Genomic DNA, 17045 nt, shown 5'->3' on the forward strand with positions numbered 1-17045 from the left:
CATGAAGAAGTCTGAGGAAGAAGGTAAGAATCCAAAGAGCTTCTTCAGGAAGGGGCAAGAATTATGTAGGAAAAAAAAATCAGCGAACCAGAGAATATTGAGAATACCATCATAGAAAGAGCATAGCTGTCCCTGTTATTCCCTACGTAAGAACATCCCTGGCTCCTGGTCCCCTTCCCTGGGTGGACATCCAATGTGTATTCCACTGTTAATCACTGCTCCTGGAATCTCTCTGAGGAATGAGACTGGGTGTAATGGAGACATTACAGGAGACAGGAATGGAGACTGCCTGGTTGTACAAGGCAGGCAGTGGTGATTTTCAACACAGAGACCTCTGAACCACAATAGGAACACGTTACTCACTTTAGAACTCAAAAGAGAGTTCCTAAAGTTGGGGGGGGGCAACTGATATAAGCCTTTAAGAATGAATAGAAGTTGATCCCATTAAAATGTGAGTGCTGAGTGCCAGCCAACACAATGAATGAGCTGAACAAAACACAGTCTTAGTGACACAGGGACACAGGAGGTTCTAAGAGAGAATGCAAATAACATGGTGAATACGTAAAGAATTGGTACTACAGAACCAAGGGTCTGGGAAGGGCCAAAACCTCAGACTACACAGTTATATTTGACAGTGGCAGAGGCCTGGATAAAGCCATGGAGGGAGCTTGGAACAGGGACAGTGGAAGAGACTCTGAGCTGCTGTCCTTCCCACCAGTTTCTCTCTTCCAGGGCTCATGATCTGCCTCTTTTGAGACCAGCTTAAGCTAAGCTCTCAGAGCTAATAATTTTATGTTGGGTCTTGTGTAAAACCAGGTTGGATTAATTATTGATGCAAACTTAGGCAAATGAAAGCTCGCTATGGCTTGGCAAAGTTCCTCTCAGCAAAATTAGCTTGCGAAGCTCTGGCTGCCTCCCGGGGAGAGGCATGTGGCCTGGCAATGGTCCCGACCCACCCGCAGGGTCCTGCACACAGAGGAGCTTTGAACCTCTGACTTCAGATCTGGGCCCAGAGTCTCAGCTCCTTTCTAATGCCATCTGGGCTAGGGGGGGTTGGAGGAACAAGGTTTCTAAATAAGCGAAGAGCTCGCTGCTCTCAAGCCTCCTGCAGATTCCCTGGGAGCCAGACCGTGCACAGAAAACAATATCCAAGATAACAGCCTCGCAGATCCAATTCCATCCCATTTAATTAAATGGCTTCGACACTCCCAAATTGCAGCAGTGGATGCGAGCACATGTCAGACGCGCAGCCTCAGACTTGCAGCATAAGGAAGTTTGCAAGGTGCTATGAAGGCCAAATGACCCCCACCAGGAAAGCCCAATGTAAGGCAACTCACAGGAACAGCTAAAACTTCCTCCTGGGATTGGCCAACTTCTTCCAGCATCTCCCTGGTAAGTGTTTGTTGAGGTTGTACTATGTGCCAGCCCCTGTGGGGAGCACTGGACAGACAGGAGATATGCCCCGTCTTGCAGTTGAGTAACCTTGGGCGCACAGAGGACTAACCAATGGAATGTAAGTGTACTGTTTTGCAGCAAAAGGCAGTCTGGCAGCACTGGGAAAGCATAGACAGCAAAAATAAAGGGAGAAGAGAGAATGTACACAACCACTGGGGCAGGAAGGTGCAAAGCAGGACTGTGTTTATGAGGCATACCTCAGGACAAGCACAGAAGAAGAAGAGGGAAGCAAGAAAAGAATCAAGATTAGCAAGAGCCCAGATATCAGAAAACCTGGGAATCACCCTCAGTACACACAGTCCACCAATGCTACACGTATGGAAAAAAGAAAGCAGGCACAGAACCAGCCGTCGTCTAGTACTGAAGGAGGAGGTTTCTACTTAAGCAGCCCATAAAGGGTCTCAACATTCATAGCCCACGGCCTTTGGCTTCAATATTTTCCAGGTCTCGGTCCATTCTCTGCAATGCTTTTCTCTTTCTTAATACGCTGTCTCTATTTCTACCACTGTTTTCTACTGGCTTGGTCCATTCTTGTGCCAAGACACAACACACAAGAACTACCAATGGATGTCCTCTGGATCTAAATCTAGTGTACAGATACCATAGAATAAGCAGAACAAGTAATCCATAGCCCAGGCCTCCCCTTTCTCTTGGAGTTTATCCTATGCTTCCCAGGCACCAAGCTCACAGATGTAAAATTAATACCCAGTGCAAGGAACAAGACTTGCGCATGTCCCCTGAGGGACGAAAGTATTGTCACAGCAGTCAAGGACCATGGTTTGGACATGTAAACACAAGACACTTTCCTCACCTGAGTAGTGTGCAGGTCTTGTGAAGGCCACTCAGTAGGCTGGTCAGAAGACCCAGTGTCAAAGGACAGGTACCCAGAAGGCACTAGAGAAGCCTTGTGTAAAGTAGGTGGGTGGTCTTGTTCAAATGAAGGCAGGGGAGAGTGGGAGGGGACAACAGATGACATCCCAGTCTAGCTCTCTCCAGCTCCTCATTACTCAGGTCGGCAGAGGATCTGTTGTTAGGCCAAAATTGATAAGTGGTTGGACTTCACAATTTACAAAAACAGAATAGGGGTTGACAAAAAAGCACTAAGTGTCTTGTTTCATTTTCTTTTACTGGGATTAAATATCCTGACACCTAAAGGAGAAAGGGTTGGTTTGGCTCACAATCATAAGACACTATTCATCCTTTCCGGGGAGCTAAGGTAGCAAGAACTTGAAGCATCTAGCCACATTACATCCACAGTCAAGACCAGAGAGCATTGAGTTAATTTGTGTATGCATATCAATGCTCAGCTTGCTTTCTCCACTCTTATGCAGCCCAGGATTCCCCCCTGCCCAAGGAATAATAGTACCTACAGTGGGCGGGTTTTTCAGTAATCGAGAGAATCCCCAAACATATGCACACAGTCCAAAAGAACATGGACCACCCTCACTGAGACTCCCTTCTCCAGGGATTCTAGGTCATGACAAGTTGACAGTTGAAAGTAACTATCACACTGATAATTTATGCACTTGTTCTGCAGCTTTCTTAGTGAGACTCTGTCTTTGGCCCCTGTGGTTACAATGGTGAACAGAACAGTCTTACGCTCTGCCCCTTGAACTTCATGGTGAGTGAGGGGTGGAGATAAAGAAATAGTGACTCCTGTGACTGTGTCACCCACTCTGGTAGATACGTTCTGCAATAGCTGAGCAACAAAATGCAAGAAATGTAAAATGGCCCTGAGGCAGCTTGCTGCTCTGGGGCCACATGTCGTCACTCCCACGTCTGGGAGCTTTGCCCAGCTCTGGATAAAATTGGGTCCTTCTGTCACACAAACCACAGCCCAGGTGTCATTCCCTCAGGATGACTCCATCAAACAAGCTGTAACACACTGATTCTCAACCTGTGGGGGCAACTCTTCTCGAGGCTGAGCTACACCTCAACATTCAAGGGTTGCATATAAGATATCATGCGTGTCATATACTAACATTATAATAGACAACCGCAGCAAAATTGCAGTTATGAAGTAGCAATAAAAACAACTTATGATTGCAGTCACCACAACATGAGGAACTGTATGAAAGGGTTGCAGCTTAACAAGGTTAAAAACCACTGCTCCAACATAACCTTGCTTTGCTCCACAGAGAGTCATTACCCTTATCTGGTAATATTTTTTAGGGAACTCCTGCATTTGGTTATTGCCTGTTTCTGCATGGTGGCTTATTAGCACTGTGTGAGTCAGGTACTTTCCATATCCCCAGTCTTTCCATATTCTACAACTTTCATGTGAGCTAGTCATCAACCACTGAAGGAAAACCAGAGATATGGGGTTTAACACTCCAATAGGTATTAATCGGGGTTTTCCTATCTATATTACCCTCATGGGAGAATAAAAATACAATGGGAGAATAAAAATTACAAGGCTCCCCCAAAGCACAGAAAGAGTTGTGAATCTCATCTGTGAAGTAGGAGGAATGGCAGAGCCTGCCCCTTTAGGTTCCAATATGCAGAGCACACAATACCCTTACAATGCTATTTGTGTGTAAGCAGGAATAACTGAGGGTCTGGTAACAGCAATCAATGCTTTAAGGCCACTCAGAATGACTCTGAACATCATCATAAATGTTAATTCTACTGCAGCCTTAGATGATTTCTTGATGGGAGGATTCCTGTACTAGCTCCAAGGTAAACCACTCAGTATTTTATGTGGACCCTGAGATAAATACATAAACTGTAGTTGGTAATACAAACGAGGGTTATGAGAATAGATTGGTCTGGGCTTGAGATCTTACCATTCCTTTTTCTATGCTGAAATAAGAGCTACTGTACCTCTGAGTCTTCATCTAGGAAGTGAAATCAAAACCATAGTTGTGTGGGTTTGCAGCAAGAATGGGAAGATACTAGACTGGACGGAATATCCCACATGGCTATGCTATGCACACTGGAGATGTCCTATAATGTCAATCCCTGACCTCTTGCTCCCTCTCTGAATTTGCTCAAAGAAAGAAGAGATGGCAAGGTTGTCCCTAAAAGACCCTTTATCTCTAAAACACATCCTTGACGTGCTGAATGACTTTGGTCTACAAGCCTACCCTTGCTGAGCTTTGGTTTTCAGCCTCTAAGGCTGGAGTAGCCAATTTTTTTCTAACTTAATTATTCCCTCTGAGAAAGTGCCTCATGGCGTGTATGCTAAATTAAAACATTAATTAAAATTAAAGATGATCTCAGCAACAATTTAAATGGGAGAAGATATAGCAAAAGAGAGAGAGAATGTGTGTGTGTGTGTGTGTGTGTGCGCATGCACATTTGTCTCACACCCAAGCCTCTAGCTCAAATCTTAGGACATAATAATAACTCAAAGACTGACAACTAGGACCTTGTTCCTGAAGCCACTCAGGAAATCCAACCAGCCATGAACTTCATATATGCCCTCGGAGTATCCCCAGGCAGATGTTTTGAAAGGTTAGCAGAACTTGCCTTTTTTTCCATTTATTCATTCAAACAAAAGCAGCTGGGCAAATGTAGCAGGTAGTAGTGAGGGGCAGAGGAATGCCTCTGGCATTAATAAGAAGCTTCATGTGACACTCAGTCAGAGCCCCTGGTATGCTCTGAGGGCTCAGAAATGACATTGCACTCCTTGTCCCCTAGAAGGGTTCTCAGTTCTTGGTTCAGACAAAGCGATTCCATGAAAGAGCACTTTCTGTCCTTGTTCCCCATTATCCCCCACCACCTGGTTATTTTACCCACCCAGGGTGCTCTTTAGATGATAAAGGGCAGAGAGCTGTTTCAGTCTTAGGCCTCCTCAAAGGAGTGTGTATGAAAAATATCTCCTTACCCACAAGGATTCCTCATTAGTTTACTCCATCCTGAAGATCAGTCTGAGATCAGTCCCTTGGCCTGGTAACTACAAGAGGAGAAAGATGAGGAATGTCCATTCATGAGCTAAGAAACTTCTCTGATATCAAGAATGACACCTCATATATCAATTTCCTCTACATTTGTGACAAAAGAGACAAATTTTCTCTGAGAGAAGTTTACTTCTCTTCATGACACTGAAGGTCAGTGTCAATTGGTCTGTTCATTACTTGTAACATAGTAATATCATGCAGAGTAAGGAAACAATATGAAGTTTAGCAGGAAACAGGCTTGAACTCAAGCCTTAATTTCTTCCTATTTATGTGAGTCAACACAAATAGCCTAATCTCCCTGAGACTCAGTTTGCTCTTCTATAAAATGGGACAAATAATAGAACTTGCCTCATATGGTTTCATAAAGGCTGCGTGAAGAAACTATGTGAAAGAGTTCCTTAGTATGTGTCACATATGATAAATGCTCCAAAAACAGTAGCTCCTGCCAGCACTCTATCAGCATCATCTACCTCACAGTAATTAGGAGGGACAACATTAATTCCATGTCTACGTTGTTCTGCCATAGAGAATGACAGCCACCTGTAGAAATTCTACCACATTTTGTGTCTTTCAATACAATACTCAGCCTGTCTCAGAGTGATTTCCTGAAGCTTATATGAGCTTTCAATTTACTGTTACATTTATTAAGCATTTACTATGTGCCAGGTGTTATGATGGGCAACAAGAAACAAGTCAGAATCTGCCCACAGTCTACTTAAGCACAAACGAGGAGACAGTTCAGAGTGATGGGCTCTCAAAGGTGTGGCCATCTTCTTTCCTGCCATCACCTCTAATATTCCCTCTTCCTGGAAACATTCCCAGGTTACCCAAACATCCCATATTCTGTCTTCTACATGTTCACTTCCACATGGTCCAGTAGTACCTCAGGTACTACCTCAGGTAGAAATAAACACTCTTTTTTTTTGTAAGATTTATTTATTTATTATGTATATAGTATTCTGTCTGCATGTACACATGCACATCAGAAGAGGGCACCAGACCTCACTATAGATGGCTGTGAGCATCCATGTGCGTGCTGGGAATTGAACTCATGACCTCTGAAGAGCAGCTAGTGCTCTTAACCTCTGAACCATCTCTCCAGCCCAAAATAAACATTCTTTACCCTGATATGTACCCAGAAATGCTAGTCTCAAACAGATGATATTCCCAGATTCTATTTTCCTTTCTTCTGTGATAAATATAGCATCAGATAGAAACTGGATGCAGCTTCCATTCTTCAGATCGCTGATCTCATATTGTAAGAGAAGGTAGTCCACCAGGAGTCCACCACCTTAGTTTCATCTCTCCTTTGGGATTCATATGAACTCCCTTATTATACAACACTATGGTCCCTATCCATGCAATTGAGCTGCCTCCTAGGACCACTACAATGGCAGGAAAGGGTGAATCATTGCTGATACATGACAAGATTCTAGCAAATCACTGCTGTTCTTACCTACTTCTTCATAAATGTCACTAGCTGTCACAAATCCTTGCAGAACCAGGACAGGACTGGCAGGGCTGGACAGTCACATGCAATTAAAATTCCATTACCTCTCCTGAGCAAAGTACAGTACATTTACTAATATAATTACATCTCAATTGTTGAAGTCAGTGAACAATGTGAAGTTTATGAGGTAGTGCCCTCCAGAATTATCACCCCTTTCCTCTTTCTGATCTTCAGTGTCATCCACTAAGGACTTCTACTCCTCAGAGCAGCCTGACTTCCTTGGGAGATATGTAAAGTGAGTATTCCATGTCTGAACATTCCTGCTTCTTGGTATTTGAATTGAAATTCGGTTCCTCCTGCAACACCATTGAGAGGGGGTATTAAGAGGTAATGGAGGTTGTGAGGACTCTTGCTTTCACAGATAGGATGAACTCCTATGGAGGATCTGGAGAGAACCAAAGTACTCCCATTTTGCCTCTGAGCCTCCCCAACCTATGTGAAGATACAGAGTCAGTCCCCTTCAGAGAAAGCAGCATAAGTTGCTATGTCAGAAGTAGAGAAGGTCCATCACCATTTAACCAGGGCCTTTTAGTTTTCTCTTCTAAAAAATAAAGTAAAATAACTTTTTTAATTTTTAAAAAGAATTTAATCAAGAGACAATAGAGAGTTTAAATGGAAGTATATTTACCAAAGCAAAACAAAGCAGACACTCCAAAGAGAGATTGGAATGGGCTGATCCAGAACTTGAGGATTCAGTGTTATATATTTTAAAGGTTTTATGAATATGAATGTGACTATTGTGTGAATATTTATGAGGCAGGTGGCACACTCACAGGGTAAGATGACCCCTTTGCCCTTCCTAAATCAAGACAGACCAGACCTCCCTTTTAGGGGATTTCTTTCTACAATCTCTTCAAATGGGAGGAGCCAAAACCACAGGGAAAGTGATATTAAGACATTGTGAAGGGGTTTGAGGATGCAGAGGTTTCCATTGCATAAGCATAGGAGATTACCATGGTGTATTAGTTTCTGATACAGTGGGAAAAACCTAACTTCATCTTTAGATTATTTAACTATAAATAGTCATTCTGAATATTAGTGATCACAGTTACTAAAAGGCAACTGCAGTTTTCCTATTGCCTCATATTTAACTCCATGCCTGCATGGTATCAGTCAAACACAGCACCTTAGACTTCCCAGCTTCTAAAATTGTGAGGAATGAATTCCCCAGCCTAAGGTGTTTTGCTATAGTAGAATTGACTACAATAGCTACAATTCGAGGAAGGGTTAATTGTTCCATCTGGCTATTGAAGTCATCCTGGCAGTAGGTAGAAAAAAAGAAGAGAATGAATTAAGATAGCAAGTCTACTATCATAACAGCCACCTCACTCTGTTGGGACAAAGGCTCAAAATAGGCTACAAATGGTTTTCAGATGGTCTCACCCTGCATTCTCTTTTTGAGTAAATGCTTTGACTATGTGCTGTCCTCAGCTGATGGCATCCCTGAAAGATGACCTTAGCTTTGACACATGTGATATAATTGAACACAAAGTGGGAAAGTCAGTCTTGCCCAGAGTGGTCCCCAATAGATGCTGGGATGCAGCTGCCATCCAGCAGATGACTACCATTTGGCCCATGTCATGGAAGAGCTTCATCTGCACCATCAGCTACTATCTGCCATGCACTTTTACATCTTCTGAAGTGTTGTCTCTTTCCCAGGACAAGTTCTAGCTCAATAAGAGGAGCATCCATCCTAATTTTCAAAGCAGGAACTGAAGGTCTAAATGGTAACCCCAACAGCCTGAGAACATTATCTAGGAAGCTATAGGGCTGGACTTTATACTCTGTTTTCTCTGAGTTTATCTTCCCTCTGAGAGGATATAGAAAAAGCAGAGGCCCTTCATCTCTGGATTGTTTTAAATGCCGTTTATGTTCTGCTTCTACATGTCCTAAGCATTAGGAAGCCCTTGCAAGTCACTGAACTTACCTTCACAGCATCCTCACAATTTCCAAGTCACAAATGACAGCTCCTGCTTGGTTGCCATGTTCTTTTCCTAGCTTCTACACTATACCATAAGCTTTACTGGAGAAGCGATTTTGTAAGTATCTGTCCTTGTACCAAGCACTGTTTTGAATATATGGAGGTGTTTAATGAGAACTCATCCACCAACAGACTTAAAAATAAATAATGAAGAAAATAACAGCTCTCATTGGCTCTGTGAAAACGGGAATACACTTTCTGAGCATCTATTTCACTGCTAAAAAAAAATAATAACTATCATATCTACTTTGCAGAACTATTGGGAGATATAGAAATAAGCATATGAGGTATATTGTTCAGTGCCTGGTGCACTTGAGATGCTTCAGAAGCAGGAAATATAACTTTACAATGTAAAGTCTCAAACATTGCCCACACCTCCACCTTCAAGAAAATGACTGCTGTGCTGATAGGATGTGTGGCATCTCTAGCACTTTACAGTGATGAGAAGTCCCTTAGAGCTATTTTCTGAATGGTGAGAGTAGAACTGGCAGTCTGTCCTCTCACCAAGCCACATTCCTCCATATATATCTCTGTGACATCCCTGTCCCCTGGTCCCCCAACAGAGAAGCAGGCAAAGCAGAGAGAACTGAGTGCATAAGAGCCTTTGATTGTCAAGGAATATGCAAATGAATTATTTGTTGTAATTGTTCTGATGCTGACCCTCAAGATCTGGTTACTCCCTGGATATACCTGTCCTTGTTGTATAAACCTAACTAAGACATATCTGATTAGTTGATTAAACAGACTGAACCTGGGAAGGACAGAGTAGGATAGGGGGACTAAGATTCCTGGGCTTTGGAGTTCAAGAGAATCATGGGAAAAAGAGGTAGAGGGGAAGAAGGGAAGAAGGAGAATGCCATGATGAGTTAGCATGGAGAAGGAACCATGTGGGCTGGGAGGAAGGACTCCAAAGATGGCGTGAATAGAGAAAACAACAAGATGAAAAATATAAGCAAGTATCTTGGGATCATGGATGGAAGGTAGACCACATGGTTAAGGAGGACGGCATTGGATGGGGGCTGGGATGTGAATGATGAGGTTATTGAGAGAATGAGGGTAGAAATATCTGCCTGACTCAAGGTGAATAAGGCAATTACAAAATCTAACATGTGTCTGTGTCTTATTATTTGTGATAGTGGGTTAAATAATACCACCACAATAATTATAGGGCAAATAATAATAAATATTGTATAGCCCAACACTCATTTTTTAAAATAACTATAACAATTTTTTTTTTACTTTTTATTGGTTTGTTGTGAATCATGCACCCAAATCACACTCATCTCTCTCTTCTCATACTTGCCCTCCACCCTTTCCTCCTTCCCACCAGCAGAGAAAATAATTTCATTGTAGAAGCTGTAGTGTGTCACAATGTTTCCCACAGTATATACCCTTTTGTCTATACTTACTTGCTTGCAAATGTTCACTGCAATGACTCATTGGTCTGTTGCCAGGACTCTGGCTTTTGCCAATCTATTGATACTGGAACCTCACTGGGACTCCTCTTGGATATCCGGTTGTTGCCCTGTGTCATGGATATCCTGTAGTTTTGGATCTGTAGGACCAGATTCTTTATTCACTCCAGCAGTCCATTGATGAGGTAGATGTTTGGGTGGGCCAACTCAAAGCCCTGGATCTGGGCCTGGTAAGCATCTGAGTTGGTCAGCTTTCTCTCTGGCTCTCACAACCCCAAGCCCAGCTTATTGGCAACCCCTGCTGCCTAGGTGAAGTGCACGGCCCACTCTCCCTAGTATTGCTGCCAGTAAGGGGCAGGGGCATTTCTCCCATCCACCCTGATGACCGCAGGGCCAGCTCTCTGCCTGCCATAGGTGGCAAAAGCGGAGAGAAGGGAGGGCATCTCTCTCTCCTCCTAGCCACAGCATAACAGACAAGGAGCAGGGCCAGCTTTCCCACACCCTCAGGTCAGGCTCACCTGCAATGCTCACAACCAGGGCCAGCTATACTATGCTGCTCAGGAGAAGCACAGGGCCCACTCTCCCAAGTTCTGCAATTGGTGAGCAGCAGAGACAGCTCTCCGATCTCATGATGGCAGGACCAGCTCTCCTACCTGCCACAGGTAGAGAAGGAGAAGGAGAGAAGAGGGTATCTCTCCCTCACCCATGCCACCAAACTGGAAACCAGTGACAGGGCCAACTCTACCTTGCTCACACCCTAGGGGAGCCTCACCCACAATTTCCACAGTGTACTAGGCCACTCTTCTGAGTACTAGTACTGCTACTGGCTAGAAGCAGGATCAGGTCTTCTGCTCTGATGCCCAGCCCCCACTCTGAGCCAGCTCTCCCTTGATGCCCAGGTTAGGGGTGGGTCCAGTTCTGCACAGTCCTCAGACATTAATATTCCCACACAGCAGCCCAGACCAGAGACATCCACCTAGCCTTTGGTGGTAACTGACCCCCTGCTGTTTCAGGTCCACAGATCCAGATGTGGCCCCTGGTAGCAGCACAGAAAAGGACCCCAGCATGGTCCCAGATGGCATCAGAAGCTACTTACACTAGACTATTTTTCACTACCCTTTATTCTACTTTCTGCCTCTCCTCAGTATGCCCACATTCTTTTTTTTCCCTTTCTCTTCCATTTCTCCACCACTTCCTTGCTCCTCTTAGTGGCCTAGAGTCTCTGAGTGTCTAGGGTCATCTTAGCATGGGAGGAGAAGAGGGAGGGAGGACAGGATTGGGAGAGGATGAGGAAGGGGGCTACAGCTAGGGTACAAGTGAATAAACTGTAATAAATTTTAAAAAATTAAAAAGAGAGTGGTCTCAGAAATGCTAATCCCTGCTCATCTATTATGATCCCAGACAGGGTCATCTTGGGCATGGTCTACTCATCCCACGCCCAGATCCTCAAGGCACCAGTCTGGTGGTCATTTCAGGCTACCTTCCTGTCTGAGCCCACAGCACCAGTCTGGTGGTCATCTTAGGCTCACTCCTCACCCAGGAGCCCCTGAATGGTCCCATGTGAGGATTGTCTGTCTACAAGTCACTCCTACCTAGGGACCAATAATCCCAGGCAGGATTCTTCTAGTCTCCAGCCTGTTCCCAGCCTTGGGCACCTATCTAGTCCTGCGAACACCTGACCAGTAATTGTATCAAGCTAGTTCTCTGACTGGGCCTCCTTGAGCCAGACTGGTAGTCACCACAAGCTCACTTTTTTTTCAGGGAGTGTTAGGCTACTAATCACTCAGCTGTTCACAGATTAAAACATTGAGCTTAGGCATAGGCTCTTTCCTCCTTGACACCTAATGACACACATGTGACACAGAAGCCATACCTGCAACAGCCCCAGGGGCAAGTGAAATGAATTCTTTAAAGCTCCAACAGTCTGATAAATCAACTCTATGTCTCTGGAACCCCAGGAACAGACCTTCAACCTGCTGAGCATCCTTACATAAACTACTCTGCATTTCTGGGCTCATTTTACCATCTGTACAAAGAAGGAAATGATGCCCAATTGCACATGAGACAGAGTAAAGAATGACAATCATCACCAGTGATGGGGAATGTTGTGTCATGTACTGTGCTAAGTATGTAGCCTTGGCACACCTTTTAAACAATTCTACTAAAACCAAATTATCATCCTTTTGTGGAGAAAATATGGACCCAGAAAAGTTAAGAAACATTCTGAGGTGGTAAACCAGCAAATAAGCAGACGAAGGACCTAAACCAAAAATCTTCACCAGTAGGCTATCCTGTCCTCATTCATTGTTTTGCCCTCAATTGTCTAGAACAGTATTCGACACATAACAGTTGCTCAATAAATGACTGTTGAGTTAGTCAATTCATAATGAGTACTAATCAAGAAATAAATGTTTACTTTGTCAATTCCTTGTGTGGGCTAAACATATACTGTGTTCAAGGAGACAAGCTACCAGCATCAGCATTCTACCAATACCTGGACATAATGTCATTCTCAACAACCTGAACTTCAGAGCTGCTCAGTGTCCCAGTGTTCAATGAGGTCTTCTTTTACCTGTCGTTTTCTTTTCAGTCCTATTTTTACCCAAACTAGTCTCCCAGATGTGTGCAAAGAACCAGTGAGTCTTTTAATTAAAAGAGTCTTCTATGATGAATCTGTTATTACAGAGCTTTACCTGTGTAAAACATTAATAATACAAATTTCATTTGTTTATGTCAGTGCCAAGCATTAATTTTTAATAGCAAAATGTATGAGTTATGAAAGGCATTAATGCAAACCAAATCACCAGGCGAAGATGAAAAGGAAATCTATTTTTTAGGGTAAGCAGTTGCGATAAAATATTATTGTGGCTTCCAAGCAAAGAGGAAGGGAAAAATTATTTCTTTATCTGTCAGCAACAATTAAAAAAAGAGACCCAGATGAAGGGAGAATTTTATCTTCACCTTCACATCAGCTCGAAGTCAGAGCTGAGCTGTCCCTTTCATCCCTCCTGCTCTCTGGTGGCAATTTCAAAGCAAGAAGTTAACGCAAAATTGCTCTAATTGCCTGCCCTAGTCATATTAATACTTACAGAATAAAATATTAAAAATCATTTTTTACATTTGTACAGAAAGATACAGTTTACAGAGACTTTTTGTCCATTTACACAGCAGGGCCCTGTAAGTCCCCAGGAGAGGGGAGGTGAGCCCCACTTCACAGAAGAGCTCACTGAGGCACCAAAGGGCTAAGTGGGTTTGTGGAAGCACCTAGTCAATAAATACAAGAGAATAGTAAGTCCAGAGGTCCAGAAAAAGGAGGGAAGGGAAGGAAAGAGGAGGGAGTAGGGGACAGACTGAGTAATAGGCCCAGAGGAGGGTTAATGGTCATGAAAAGTCTAGCATTCTAATGTTTTACCCTCCAGCACCTGACGTCTTTCCCATTCTCCAGTTGCATCCTAATCCCTGTCCTGTGACCAACTCTCCAGTGTTCTTCCAGGGAGACTTTTGTTCCTGCTTGGAGCCTGGTTCACACTGCATATCTCTCACTCCACCATTAGAGATGGAGCCCATTCACCACCATGGACCTCATCCAAAGCAGGGCCAACTCTCATTTCCCTAGAGAACCTCACCTGCTAAAGATCATCCCAGGGAGTGAGTCAGATCCAGCACTGGAACATTGGTCTCTGTGATGAGGTACCATCTGATATGGTTTACTGGGTTAAACCGTGGTAGAACCTGCCCTTTGAAGATGATCGATAGGAACATTCATCTTGTTTCAGACCAAAAAGAGCAAAGAATGAGTCTTGTCAGGAGACTGGAAATTGCCATGTTTACCTATTCACCCATCAGTAGGAATCAGATTCTCATTTGTAGCTGGGAAAATTGAAGCTCAGAGGCTGCTACTCGCTGACTTTTCTAAGGCCATTCAGTTATTATTTTACCAAAAGTTGCTTTCTATGGAATGCTGGCTCTTGAGCAATATGCTAGATAACATGTACCACGTTTAATGCCCTCAACAACCCTCTGAGAAAGTTGGTCTTAATATCTCCATTTCATAATGAGGAAACTGGGGTTCAGTTAAGGAGAATGTTCTGCCATGGTGTTTCTGTCACAGTGCAGGGAACTGTGACAGCTATAATTCGAGGCCACGTGTGAATGCCTTGGCCTCCACCACCACTGCAATCTTGACCTGTGAAGCTGCCATGTATGGACAGAGCATCACGGGCCAGGAATGATACAACATCCTTCACACAAGCCTCTGGACCTAATGTCAGAACAGCTACACATCTGTGGTTCACGGTGCTATATAGTCACACTAATACATGTCTCTACTCTCACAGGAAGAGATAAAGTCAGAAAAAATATGGAAAGAGGTGCTAAAGGGAAGACACAGAGACACATGGGGCATGAAAGAAGACTAGAGGGGAGGCTACAAAGAGGGTGAAGAGGTAGAGGAGTAGGGAAGAAAAAACCACTAAACCAAACTTTGTCCAAAAATGTCATGATACCTAAGACCTTGTATACTAGTTTTGAAAATTAAAATAGAAGAGTTAAGTAATTCAAACAAAGTCATCCTGCAGATCTAATTTGAACTCAGTCAATCTGACTCCATAGCCCATAATGCAAACCCATAGTGTACCCTAATATTTGTTCTCACCGAGTTTTCTGTTTGAGAATAATTGAGGATGGAAGTAAGCATACAGTACATGAACATGTCAACAATCATTAAAGAAACCCATGAGCTAGGGAGATGCTTCAGCTGACCAAAATGCTTGCTGTGCAATTGTGACAAAAGTCTGGAGCACAGATCCTCAGAACCCTTGTGCTTGGTAGATGAGCACAGGAGACTATATGTAATTCTAGGTGGAGACAGGAAACTCACCAGAACAAGCTGTCTAGCTAGACTAGCCAAATCTGTGAGATCTGGGGTCAATTAAGAGACCTTGCCTCAGTGAGTTAAGTGAAGAGTGATCAAGGAAGATTCCCAACAATTTTAGGCATACATGCACCCAACCCACATTCAAATACACACACACACACACACTAATATTTGTCTCATGATATTAGTCTACAATAGTGAATGCTTGTTTCCTTCCCATTTTTTGGAATGTCTTCTGTCACAACCCACAAGTTGAGAACCGTTGTATCAGGTGGTAATACGTGTATTACACATCTCATTGTATTAGAGTTCTAAAACAGAAAAAGGCTAGGGGCCATGGCCATGGTGAGTATCTGATAGAAGCTGCCTTCTGTGGGATTTGGGCCCTGAGACTACCTGAAGGCCAGCTTCAGAATTTATGCCAACACCACTATAGAGGACAACACGTGTTTAAGGTTGAGCCATCGTCAGTAGGACCTATTGAAGTTACCCAAGTCCATTCTGAGCTTACAACCCACAAAAGAGATCAGCATTTATCGCTGAAGTAAAGGAGACTTGTCTTCAAGAAGCAATGATGTAAGGAAGCATGCTCCTTCCTCTCTGCTTTCTTCCACCTTTCTTCTGATAACCTCCTCCCACTCCTTCACCTTCTTTCCTCCATGTCCCTTGTTCTCTCCTCCTTCCACTGAGAAAACATGGGCTCAGAGAGGCTAATGTGTATTCATAGAATAACCTTCCTCTCTCTATCCTTTTTCCCTTTCTTCCCCAACCCCCACTTCAGAAAGAAAAGTGCGAGGAGGAGATATAAGGCTGCTGAAATGGTGGGTGCCTCTTCTATAGGTTTCACTCCAGCCAATCAAGTTTTCACTCTATATTCTGTGAGGCAAAGGGAATTTTAACATTAACATGAGTTTGAAGGTTTAGAAATGAACAAACATAGTTCTTGATACTTAAAAGAGCTCCCTCAACACCAAAAGTAGCTGCCAGTGCAAGTGTCTTTGGGCTGTGGAGAAAAGAGCCTTCCACTCAGTGAGACAGGAGCAGCAGGCACATCTGGCATCAGTTATGAAGGGAAGTTAAAGATTTCATGTTTACATCACCACCCGTTAAGAATCCTTGTTATTAGTAAATAATGAGAAGGTTGACTAAGCTGATCTTTCTTCTCCACTTCTGAGGTTCCATGATTTATTTATTTATTCAGTGCACATTCAGTGCACTTGTGAGATGATGGAAGGGAATAGTGTCAGCCATTAAGGGAGAGTGCAGTTACCATCCTAGATTATACTAGAAAACAGAGTTGTGGGCAAACCCAATGAACAGAGAAAGGAAGATGAGAAGGCATTTCAGGAAAGTAAACTGAATCGCCTCCCATGTGAAGAACTCAGGCAGAAAACAAAGAGAGAATGTTTCAGAAAATGTTAGGCAGCTACAGCAGAAATCTGTGAAAGAGAATCAGGACCTGGAACTGGTCCTAGCACCTTCCCAGACCACTAGGAATCTCTTAGATCATTAGCTAGAACCTTTTTGTACTTATTGTTCCACAAACTACTTCCACCAACCAGAGCTTAAGATAGCTCCACCTCTCTCCCATGCCCAAAGTGGAAGAAAAAAATACTCTTAAGTGACTAAAAGAAAAAAGACCATTTTCCTTGTACAGGTGACATTCAGAGAAGACACCTTCTTGCCCAGCAAAGTCTGTTCTCAAAGCTATTACACTTCAGAAATGTCCCAGTGGTTAAGAGCACTCACTGATATTACAGAAAATCTGGAGTCTCACAATCACTTACAAACCCCAGTTCGAGGCGATCCAATGCACACATGCCATAACCATGTAGGCACACAAACATACACATAAATGATTTTAAATATTTATATACAATATTCACATATATGTGTATATACACTT

General features: G+C 43.3%; 1 non-coding gene across 1 annotated transcript; it reads right to left on the minus strand.

The window, feature by feature from the left end:
* Nucleotides 1-12026: 12026 nt before the first annotated feature.
* LOC129680180 (small nucleolar RNA SNORA17) lies at nt 12027-12158 on the minus strand. The gene has a single exon (XR_008720649.1). It is a non-coding gene; the product is annotated as a small nucleolar RNA SNORA17 (small nucleolar RNA).
* Between the last annotated feature and the right edge of the window lie 4887 nt (nt 12159-17045).

The sequence above is a fragment of the Psammomys obesus genome, unplaced genomic scaffold, assembly GCF_907164565.1.
Source record: "Psammomys obesus unplaced genomic scaffold, mPsaObe1.curated_primary_1811, whole genome shotgun sequence".
NCBI lineage: Eukaryota > Metazoa > Chordata > Mammalia > Rodentia > Muridae > Psammomys > Psammomys obesus.